Raw genomic sequence first — 12,882 nt, 5'->3', positions numbered from 1 at the left:
ACATCAAGGGGAGCCCAGGTAGTTGGTTAAATATTTCTTGATATATTTGTGAGGGTGTTTCTGGAAGAGATGAACATTTGAATCAGTAGACTGAGTAAAGCAGATTCCCATCTCCAATGCTGGTGGGCATCATCCAATCTGTTGCGGGGCTGAATAGAACAAAAATGATAGAGAAGGGAGCATTATCTATCTTCCTGTGTGTGTGTGTGTGTGTGCGCGCGTGTGTGTGTGACTGTTGAGCTCAACATCTATCTCCTCCTGTCCTTGGACCAGTACTTACACCGCCAGCATTCCTAGGTCTCGGGGTTTTGGACTTGGACTAGAATTTTTACCAAGAGTTGCCCCAGTTTTCAGGCCTTTGGACTTAGGCTAGAACACACTATCAGCTTTCCTAGGTCTCCAGTTGGTAAGAAAGCAGATGGGATTTCTCATCCTCCATAATCCTGTGAGCCAATTCTTATAATAAATTTAAAAATAACTCATACAAATATATACCTACATATATATCTATAAGATATAATAGAGAAATATCTATATAGATACATATCATTTTGATTGATTTTCTGGAGAGCTCTAATACAGATTTCAATAGACTTAACATTATTCATAACTAAAAGGTAGAAATATTGGTCAAAATTATTTAAAATAATGTTTGACTATTTTCAAATAGTTTTTGGCTTTTAAATATATTGCTGTGCTAATAATATTTTTGAAGTTTCTATCACAGTCCTTGCTGATTTAACAAACATTATTTGAGAGAATGGATATGCAAATACTGTATTTTTATCTGAAACTCTAGAAATTAACATTTGTCTTAAAAATTAATAAAACAAAAATTGAACATTCCTTCTTTATTTTTATAGAATTGTCTTTTCATCTGTTCTTGGATTACACATTCTTTAAGGCCCAGATCTTTTCTTTAATATGCAAACCTTGGGTCACTCTTTTTGTCAATTCATAGTTTCCTTTTTCTTTGTTCTTGTTAACATTTAAAACAAACTTCATTATGAAATTTATCATGATTTCACTGTAATTGTTTCTGCTTGACTGTTTTTTATGCTAGGTTGTGAGGTACTAGATATCAAAGGTGGTGTTATTCAGCTTTATATACTAATTATGTAATTATGGAATGATGACTAATTGGCTGAATGAATGAATGATTAGACAGTGAATACATAAATTAAGTAAATATTGTCCTGGAGTCACCTTCCTACCCCGTTTTTCTGCTTCTCACTCTATGCAAGGCATAAACAGGGTATTCTCTGCAAGTCATGCTGGACACAGACATGGCAGAGAAAGGGTCTCATGGCTTAGCACTCTTAAATGCCTTTTTCCCCGAGTCTTGTTCATAGAATTTTTATTCAGAAGACATGATATGATCAGCAGGAGATCAAGTACAACAGAGAAATGAGAGGACAATCTTCATGCATTTAAAAGAGCTCACTATGTTTTGAAGAGGAGTAAAGTAGATAAATTTGATAATGATGTCATGTAAATTCTTTGACCAGATCAAATCTACTTCTTAGTTGATTCATGTATAAACCTCATGTTTTGAAAAAGGCACTGGCTTCATATTGATACTGATCTTGTATTATTTTTTTAAATATATTCTGGGCAGCTCTTTCTGTGCTTAAGTAAAACCACCTTTTTGCACCAAATAAATAAATTAAATAAATAAAAAATATATTCTGCACTATACTTAATGCAATTCAGGGAAATCAATATGTAAGCTATTAATTGGTTAATTGAACTCTCATTTCAAAATTAATTAATTAAAACATAAAATACATTCCAGAAATTTGATGATGTTGTTATTGAGAATTTGATGAGGAATGAGTGAATAGCAAGGGTGTCTTCGAAATTACTTATATAACTATCTTCATTATAAACTCTTTGTGTACAATTTAGTAGACTCTTGTTCATAAGTTATAAAACAGTTTTGTAAAATTAATTTAAAAAATTTAAATAGAAATGCAATTTTTTTTCACTTAGATCAGTTAAAAATGCTTAGGCAGTATGGCCTTCCCTAATCTGAAAAAAGGAGCTGAAGCCTCACAGAGATAAAGTAAAACAGAAATTTAAAAGTATAATTATGATTGAATAACTTACAACTTTTGTGCAAGCTTCTGGATAATATGTAAAGCAGAAATGCATTTGACCTTATGCTTTCACACATAAATGCACTTTTAATTAAGATAATATCATCCTTGTAAAACAGGTTCTCTCCAGATCCATGCAGTTGAATAAAATTATTATTTAAAAATTTTTAATAGCACTAACTGAATGTCAATGGTTTCTCATAGATATAAATGTTAAGGCAAAGTTTGTGATTGTGTTTTTCCTCTGGTAATGGCACCAGTGCAAATAAGTCCCAAATTTGTAAATGAGCAATTTGTATTTTGAAGTAATTCAATGATACTTTTTCCATTATAAAGTCTATAATTACCCAAGTTAGAAATTTCCTTCCAATTCTGCTTAAATCTATTAAGGGTAAAATAAAAGAGCAAATACACAGGCTATGTCATAAAAAAATAAAAAATAAAAATCAGGTATTTGTACTCCCTATACCAGTTAAATAATAATCAAATAAAAGAAAGACAATAGTTAAATAAATACTTTATGGAAGAAATCCTCCCTGGAGATTCATTGCTTTTTTGTTGCAATGCCACTAAATTACCTTACTACTTGGAATAGTATTAACAAATGAAGTAATTTCTTATTTTCAAAAGACATCAGTGAGAAAGATGACATTGTACATAATAGTGTAAAACTGAGTAACTGATAAAATTGAAAAGTCTCAGAGCAATCAGTAGAGTCACTAAAAGAGAACTAGTGTGCATATTTTTTTGGTCTATTTAATTCCATTTTTTTTCCTTATTTTACTCTTTTCTCTAACTTTGTTTTAAATACATTTGTTTCTCAAGATGCTATTAGAGAAAAACACTTCTATCAAAACTAGCTGTGGGTGCCTGTGTGGCTCAGTCATTGGGCGTCTGCCTTCGGCTCAGGTCATGATCCCAGGGTCCTGGGATGGAGCCCCGCTTCTGCCTGCCGCTCTGTCTGCTTGTGCTCTCTCTCTGTCTCTCTGTCAAATAATAAATAAAATCTTAAAAAAAAATAGCTGTTAAAGTGTTAATTATATCTCTTCTAAGAGATACACAATTGAGATTAATGACTCCAAGAAATTATAAATTTAAACTGTATTAAATATTTCTCATGTTAGATGCACACAACCAATTTAACACCTTTAAGAAGCACTCATTTCAATTAAATACACTGAGGGATAAAATGGTGGGGTTTTTTTTTTCAAAGATTTTATTTATTTATTTGAGAGAGAGGGCACGAGTGTGGGGGGGGGGTGTAGAGGCAGAAAGAAGCAGACTTCCTGCTGAGAGGAAGCCTGATCCAGGGCTCAATCTCAGGACCCTGAGATCCAGGTACCTGAGATCATGACCTGAGCCGAAGCCAGATGCTTACCAACTGAGCCACCCAGGCGCTCCTTTACTGAAACTTTTTAATAATTACCTTTACAAGATTTGTGAAAATTATCATTTCACAGTCAGGTTTGGTATTTAACAAAACATCAGTATTTTTTCAATGCAACAAATTATTTATATGTTTAATTTTTAAAGAACAGTTTTCCACAGTGTGGCCAGGCCATTATGTAAGTTTTTGTTAATGAATACATTACTTCAAACTTTTAATTACATGTAACATATTGATAGAGTTCTCAATAATTAAGCTTTTTCTTACCACTTGGAATTACTCAATAGGCTAACCAAAGCTGAATTATGAGAAAACATATGAATTTTTGACATTAAATATACTATTTTTTCAAGTGCTTTCCAAAACAACGTGTTTACTTATTCTTTTGTCAAACAAAAAGATATGTGTGCATATATATAAGTAATCAACTCAACTTAACATATTCTAAATTTTTACCTTAAATATTTTTTTTCCAAGTTGATGAGTATTAAAGAATCTATCTTTACCATTGCATTGAGGATTCTTTGCTAAATTATTTAGGTTTCCTGTTGTCTGATCATATTCCTTGCCTATTTTACTAATATTATTTTCTTTCTTAGGTATTTTAATATACCATATGTTAATGCCAATTCTATATTGTTATATTTTAAAATATATTTTCAAGTCTTAGGTTTATCTTCTCACTTTTTTATCTGCATAGAATATGTAATTATAACATAATCAATATATTACTCTTTCATTATTTATACATTGTGCTTTCCACATCTTATTTTGCATATTTCATACTTTCTTCATAGAAGTTTAAATTTTGTAAGTTTTGCCTATCTAATTCGATGTTAATTTATGTTTATTAAATGGCATAGGAATACTTATATGCTTTTTTTTCAAATGGATGTTTGTTGGGAAAGGTAGTCACAAGAACACAGTCTCTGTACCCCTGAAGAGCTGCATGTAATGCACTTTGATATGTGAACGTTTCCTTACAAAGAGATAAAAAACCTCACAGCCTGTGCTGAGCCTATCTCCTTAGGAATGTCTTTATCTCTTCTAGTCTTGATGTTTGCTTCTTTGTTCTCCTTAAGTGCATGCATTATGGCATCTGGCCAACCCCACTGCTCTAACCGTTCCCAGCAGGGAAGGGTGGCCTGCAAACCATCTTTTTGCTTGTCTATAGGAGGAGCCCCTTTGGCCATGGAGGACTAATGCTTACTATGGAAGCTGATCTTCCTCTGTCTCTGAGTAAAGCATTGTCTCATCCACTAGCTGTTTGAGTTCTATCATTCTTGGAGACCTGGTGCCTGCAAACCATGGACTGGGTTGACAACCGGGGTCTATTGCTCCTTTATTAGTAGTTATTATGCTATTTGCTATGCTTCATGCCATGCAACTCCTCCCCTGGAGCTAATAATAGGTGTCACTTGCTAGACAGTATTCATTGATTCAAATTCTGTTTAGTAAATCTTTATTTGTACTATTTCCAATATTGTCTACTATTTCTTTAGAGCTCTTGGCCTGTATCAGAGCTTTCCATTCTGTTCCATTGCCAAATAAATATTTGTTTATTTTTGTAATAATAACAGCCCTAATTGCTGTAATTTTTAATGATGTTGCTATTTCATAAGAAGGGTTTCTTCATCTTACTGAGGCTCAAATCTATACTAAGTTAGATGTAGAGACAAAGGAAAAGAGAGAATGTTGATTAACATTTTTATTATTAAAATTTTTAATTTAATAGTAAATTTACTATTTCTGTCTCTTGCTGGGGCCATGGTTATCATAAATGGAGGTTATATACAAATTGCAAAAAGATGCCTTCCAAAATCATATTAATTACAAACATGTAATTTTTCCCCGCTTTTCCCCTTTCTGAAAGACAAATTCCAAAGATATGCTCTTTCTTCTGAAATGAGACAGCTCTGCCCATATTGCAAAGGCTTGGTGCACAATCTTACTTGGAGGTTTTATACTTCACTCTTCCACATCACTTCTCCCAATTCATTATGCTACCTCTGGCTATATAGAGTTTGGTGCAGAGGAGAAAGGAAAGGAAAGGATGTCTGGAACTGGAAAATTCTTTCTTGATCAATGTACTTGTAATCTAGTACTGGCTTCCTTTAGATAAGACTACATGGTTAGACACTAAACCCTTCTCCTGTTGGAGTGCTTTTTACTGGTTTTTCAAACTCATGGTACAGAGACATTTGACTCCTGACAGTTTCTGCATCTTTCTAAAAGTCACATTTATTTAGCTAGGAAATCTTAGATGAAACACTTTGCAGATACTTGTGTCCAGTTATTGTCCATGGGCCCAACTGAACATATGACTGAACTTTGACTTGTCTTCCACAATGTGTCTGAAAGCAGTGTGCTTCCAGTACTCTGAAATATCCTTCTTAGTGGCTGAAGCCAGGGGTACCAGGGTAATCTTTTTCTCCTGAAAAACATCTGTCAGTGTTTATTTTAAGGACTCACTTCTTGGCTTGTGGTGACGACAAAAAGTACCAATATCCCAAGTTATATAGACACTGGAGAGTGGGAGAAGGGTTGCACATCACTCCTGCAACTCTCTTCAAAGAAATACTCTATATCAAGTATGTCCCCTAATCATGTCTGCCTCTCTTCACACTCTAGAGCAATGCTTTTTAATAGAGCTTTCGGATATAGTGGAAATGTTGTTTGTGCTGTCCAGTGTGGCTGTCACTAGCCACATATAGTACTAAGCACTTGAAATTGAAATGCACCTGGTATGACTGAAAAACAGAACTTAAAATTTCATTTTCTTTTAAAGATTTTTATTTATTTATTTGACAGAGAGAGACACAGTGAGAGAGGGAACACAAGCAGGGGGAGTGGGAGAGGGAGGAGCAGGCTTCCCGCGGAGCAGGGAGCCCGATGCGGGGCTCGATCCCAGGACCCTGGGACCATGACCTGAGCCGAAGGCAGACGCTTAACGACTAAGCCACCCAGGTGCCCTCATTTTCTTTTAAATAATGAAAATTAAAGTTAAACTTTCCATGCCTATGATGGCTATCATAATAGAAAGGAAAGCCTGGGACTCTCTGGGCTAGAAGGACTCAAACTCCATTTGTATGACACGACTAAATTGTCTCAAACTTTGTCTTGCTCTGAACAGTGAGACTACTTAGAAAATATTGTCCTCAGTTTGGGGGCTGCAGACAAAATTTTAAATAGTAAAAGTTTCTACTAATACCCTTTCCCAAATGTTATTAAATAACTTTCTGGATCTATTTAGAGAATTATATACATTTCTCTCTGTTTTTACTTTAATGTGTTGGTATACATGGATAAATTTCCTAAAGTAAACCAACCTTGGATTCTGGAGACACTCTTTATTAATGATTTAATATTTTAATACATTCTAAATGTGATTTGTTTGGAGATTTTTGCATATATGTTCATGAGAAAGAATAATTTATTATTTTATTTTCTTGTACTCTCCTTGAATTTAGAATTAAGATTATACTAACCTAATTAAATATGTTGGGAAAAAGTGTACACTATATCTTCTTTAAAGATTTGATAAAAATCATGTGGTCCTGATCATTTGTCAGGAAGAGGTTTAAATACTAGTCTATGAATTTATTTAGTGACTATTATTTACTTAGATTTTTGTATTTCTTAACTCTGTTAAATTCTAATTTTTAAGCATCCATTGCTATTAAATCATGCATACCTTTTCTTTTGATTCTTCCACTTTTATGTTACAGGTCATGCCGCTACTTACAATCACATCCTTGTTGATGATGATAATACTTAGCAATCACAGTGACTAATTCCAGAATTTATGTGATGTCTAAGGTTTATTCAATAAAAAGGTTGTTCTTTTTATATCTCCTCTCCTTTTGATAATGATTGAACAGCATCTATATTAAAACTTAGACTGAACAATAAACAAGTGAAAATAGGAGGCCCTTTGAGTGACAGTCTAAAAGATCTTGCAAAACCCTAACCTCTAAGTTTTAGTTTGGAAAATGGACACTAACAAACAGGCCATAAGGCAGAATTTAGGAAGTTTAAGTACTATTTATAGACAATCGCACGTCTTGATCCTGATTGTACTATGTCATCTTTTACATTTAGATCATATCAGTACTCTCTAAAACTGTGTTTGTCATTCCACTAGAATTCAAACCTCATAATGTATCATGCTCTAAATTGTATGTCCTTGTGGTTGGATAAATTTTAGTTTTCTAATATTATTTTGTCTGCCAATTTTTTCTTTTTGCTGATATTTAACAAAGCTAGAGTTTGAGAAGCTAGTATTAAAAATGATAGGCTTTATACTCAGCCCTGAAAAGAAAAAAATAATATATGAATTCCTTCCTCATTAATCTTAGAGCCACTGTTTTAATAGCATTTTCTACCAGGTGACACTGTTTAATCAATATTCTCACACTGCCCAGAACTTTCTCATTTTGAATTTTGGAGATATGATAATTAGTACAATTTTCTCAATTGTCATGTTCAAGGTCTGAATTTTCATGTTTAGATAGTCATATATGTACACACATGGGCATATATACATAGCCATACATGTACATACATATACATATCTTCGTAAGTTCTTTGTAATTTAGTGATCCTTGCTAGTTTCAATAGAATTAAAATCTGGTGATCTGCAATTAGTAAATATTTGATATATTAAGATACTTTCTGAATTTTTCTATGCCGTGAATGTAAGACAGCAGTTATATTAAGCCAGTGCACACTAGCAAGAAAATGGCTTAAAGGACTGTAAATAATGACCTTACATTGGATTTTAAGATCCTTATGTTCATGTATGTAGAACATACATCTCATGATACATATCAGAGAAAGCCTTTCAACCAGAAACAGCATGAAAACATACGCAGAAGAAAATAAAGATAGCATTCCCAATTTCCTGTTTATGGTTTCAATAATTCCTGAGACTTGTATGTGTTTCCACAAGATCTGTGAGACACCACTATATTCTCATTATAACTGCCCTTTTGCTGGAACTAATTACAATTGGTTTCTTTCCTTTGCACCCCAAAATTTCCCACTAAAACCACCACTAAGCTAAAAGTAGAATCAAGATGAATAATGCCACTAGTTTAAAATATTGGTTATAGAAATTAAATGACAGTGCTACTCCATTTCTAATTTCCCATCTCTGTAAGAAGATATACGGGAGGGTAGCTAATGAGGCGAGATTCCCAACTATGAAACACACGCTATCACTGACATATCATCTATTGAAAGTAATTGTGGCAGCATTTAAGTAATGCATGTGGGGGAGTAGTATGAAACATACACCTAAAGGCACTATTACACAAATGGGGCTCTTTGTCTTATGAATTTGAGGCAGGACAGGAATTTCCAGAAAGTAGCTTCTCATGATTCACACTGAATAAGATCTAGCCGCAGAAAATGCCGTGTCCCTGAGTAAGGTCTTGTGGTTTCTCAGCAAAAGGCCTTTGAAGAATAGAAATACACTTATTTCAACACTGGGGACCCACAAAACACTTTCACTGCAGACTCACTGCCATAAAAAAATGCTCTCCTCAGGAATCTGTAATTTCCCCCGCAGCACGGGGGAGGGGGGAAGATACAACAGAGCTCAGAATGATGAAACATCTGAACAGCTAAGACTCTGAACATCAAAGAACAAAGAAATTTTTGACTGATAGTGGTACAGATAATAATAGCTAATATTTATTGAATGCTTGCTTTGTACTTACAATTGTAAGATTATTTACATTTAATCATTTTTCAGTCACGTAGCAACTATATGACACTTGGAATTGTTATCTCCTCTGAAAAACAAGTTGTAATAAGTGATAGGCCCCAGATCCCTAATCTGACAGTGGAAGAGCCAGGACTTGAATCTAGGAGGTCTGGTTCCATAGGGTGGTCATCAGATGTGAGTCTGCTCTCTGACTGCTGTGCCAAGAATAGACAGGTGAATAACACAATATGCATTAAAAACAATCTCCAAAGGATGTAACTGCTTGCTTGTACTCATGCAATTTTGTCCCTTACCTTCATGAGACATGTTGCAACAACAGATAAATCATTCAAACCTGCAGTTACAAATGCACTATAATTTGATATATTCCTTTCATAAATATTTGTTGAGCACCTCATCAAAAGTTAATCACTATGCAGGGCACAACACCATATAACACAGACTGTATTTCTGAAGCTTCTAATGAAAGTAGGGTGAGACAGCAAATAGCGAGTGGTAGAATCAGACATCCATGAAAAGCAGGAACAATAGTTGCTAGACCCACACAGATGTGAGAGACAATCATTGAACTAGATTGGTCCAGGCAGGGTTTCTGCAAGGAGGTGGAGTTTTACCTGATATATGAAGTAACCACCTTTGTCTCTGAGTTACAAATGGAAAGCCTTTGTGAAGCAGCCACTAAGCCACCAAATTCTTCATCCACAACTACCCTACGACTACCCAAACCTATGGATCAGCAAAAGTTAAAGTTCTAGATTTACGTATTTAACTTTGTTTAATAGAGTTTACTGACTATCTGATCTGTTATTCTCTTCTACTATGTGTGACCTACTTCTTTAGGTCATAGTTGAACTTGATATAATTTACAAAGCATCTGCCCAGTTTGGCACTGCTGACTTCTCTGATTATTTGTCCTTTTTATCTTAGTAATCATTATCTTTTTTTGAAGATTTATTTATTTGACAGAGAGAGAGAGAGTGTGAGTCGGGGAAGGGGCCAAGGGAGAGAGCCTTCAGGCAGATTCCCTGCTGAGTGTGGAGCCTGACACAGGACTTGAACTCATGACATGTCATCAAATGATGACAAGATCATGACCTGAGCCAAAACTAAGAGTCAGATGCTTAACAGATGAGCCATCCAGGAGCCCCTTAGCAATTGCTATCTTAAAAGTTTTTCTAATCTTGTCTTAAACTCACATAATTAACAAAAGAAGAAACCAAGTTACTATCCAGCTAAGTAGGGCTCAAGGTCCCTTTCCTTCCCACAACAATGTGTTTTTTGTTTGTTTGTTTGTTTGTTTGCAATAGTCCCAAGGTGCTGGGCCATCTCAGATTTATATCTATAATACTTGAACACTATCTTTATTTTGAAAAATTTCTGCTCTATGTAAGGTTCCTGTTTTCCACTGCTAACAACTTATTCCAAAAGGATGTGTGACTGTAAGACATTTAAGCTTTCTAATTCATTTTGGCTGGATAATCTCCTCTAAGGCATTTTAGGTGTTATTCTACAAAGAGCAGGGCTAGGGTTAGCTTCCATTAAGTTTCAGTTGTGATCTTTCAGGAATATAACTGATAGATTATCAGCAAAGAAAAATCAACTATTTAAGTGAACAGAAAAATTGGGTGTGAACTCCTGAAATCACTGGAATGTTCACAAAAATTTCCAACTCAGGACCTGAAATTGATTGGCAACTTTTATATTTTATTGTGTAATAAAAGAGGATATAATCTAGGAGGTATGCCTATAGGCTTTCATAACTCTTTTTCTTTGAGATAGTATAGCCATTTTACAAATTGTTGATGAGACTCTAGAATAAATCAAAATGCAATCAGACAAATGATAACTAGTCTCTTAAATTATGCAGAATTTTAACAGTTACAATATATGGGGAGAGCACGTGAATGACAAAAGTAACTGCCAGGTATCAAATCCTCTGAGTCAGTTACCTATGCTCTTTCAACTGTACCTACCTTAGATCCGAACAAAGTTAAATTAAATGCCCATCCAGCTTTGATGTTCACCTTTGTGACTACTCGAGTTCCCTAGATGAAAAAAATGTCAGCACTTCTACACTTTATATTTTGCCTCAATCATTTTTGCTTATTTGAAATCCTCACGTCTATGTATGAATAGTAATAATGCAATCTGTATGTCAGCTCGTGGCCCCTGACTCTTGAAAATTTAGTTAAATTGAACAAAAGCTTTCTATTCTAAGACCTGAGCCATCTCTAGTTATACTTGCCTTCCTAATCCTTCTTTGTTCCTTCCTTATTCTCCAGATTGCCCTGTGTAGCTCCAGATCCTTTTTCCTCTCTTCAATGGAAAAAGACAGAGAGATCCTGCTCAGCTCCTCTCTCCAAAATAGAATATTAAACATAGTTATCAGTTCAACAGAATATTTCCTGTAATAACATCACATTTTTCCTTATTTTATCAATTTAAATGTCTACTTTTGTTTATAATGTGTTAGTACAATTGTATGAACATAAAGTTTCACTTTTAAGAATTCCAAATATATAAAAACCTTCTGAATAAATTCAGAATATTTATACAATTAGATACAACAGATGAATGACAATTATACTTATCCTTCAAAGAATTATTCAGCTAATAACATCTTTCCATTATTTTTTTAAAATAAAAAACTTAATTCATACAAACTTTTCAGAAACAGAACCACTGGGAAACAGGAAGTACAGCTGAATCAATAATAAATTAAATTAGTGTTCTAATGCACTTAATCATATCCTAGAGGCCTAAAACTACTGACTCTGTTTTCACAAAAATCTAATATATTCTAAAGAGAGTAGTTTCTTCACTATGAATCTCAAAATCATTTTGTTTAATTATCCCACTGATATTTGACAGTGTGTTTAGGGGCAAATTTATATTTAAATGTCTTTTTCTTTTGTTCCTTATAAGCCTTTTGAAGGTAAAAAAAATATGCTTCCTTTATATTGTAAAAGATAAGACTGATCTCTATGGTATTATTTAATTGTTGATAATAATGCTTAAAACACCCACCTACTTACCTCCAAGAATGCCTTGGTGATTAATGAGGTATATTTAAATCATCTGAGATTCCGAAATGCAAGATACTATATAAACATAATGCTTCATGCTATTGTTATTAAAATCCAGTCGTTTCTGATACAATCTCGTAACCATTTCACAGAATTTATTGGCCAAGAAAATTACCTGGGTAAAATATAAAGCTCATTTCAATATTTTCAATATTGAGTTTACTGAAAAACTTTCTTTGAATCTATGTGTACAAAAGAAATAGACACTACAGGATGATTATATTGTAGGACACCTTCATTTTAGAAATAAACTATGGTCAAAACCATACAAAAAAACCCCACATGAAATTGAAATATAATACTCAAGGTAACAGCAAGTTGATCAGTTATCCCTTCTACTCCCTAAGATCAAGCAAACTCCTTTGCTTTCTACATTTTCTTCAATTGGAAAGGCCTATTCACCACTGAAAATTTCTTGCATTAATACAATCTTTGCAATTCTTTCTTATTTGCACTAGACTGATTGCCTTTAATTAACCCACTGTCTTATCAGAAAGGTGTGAAAATCGTTCTTTGCTCTTCTCAGCTTCTGGCAGGTTATTGAGCTTTGTTCTGTTTCTTCTGCGTAGCAATGCCTAT

This window comes from Callorhinus ursinus, unplaced genomic scaffold, assembly GCF_003265705.2.
Source record: "Callorhinus ursinus isolate GAN/ISIS: 27379988/994484 unplaced genomic scaffold, GSC_fseal_2.0 scaffold14, whole genome shotgun sequence".
NCBI classification, from domain to species: Eukaryota; Metazoa; Chordata; class Mammalia; order Carnivora; family Otariidae; genus Callorhinus; species Callorhinus ursinus.
Note: the sequence above shows the minus strand (reverse complement) of the source record.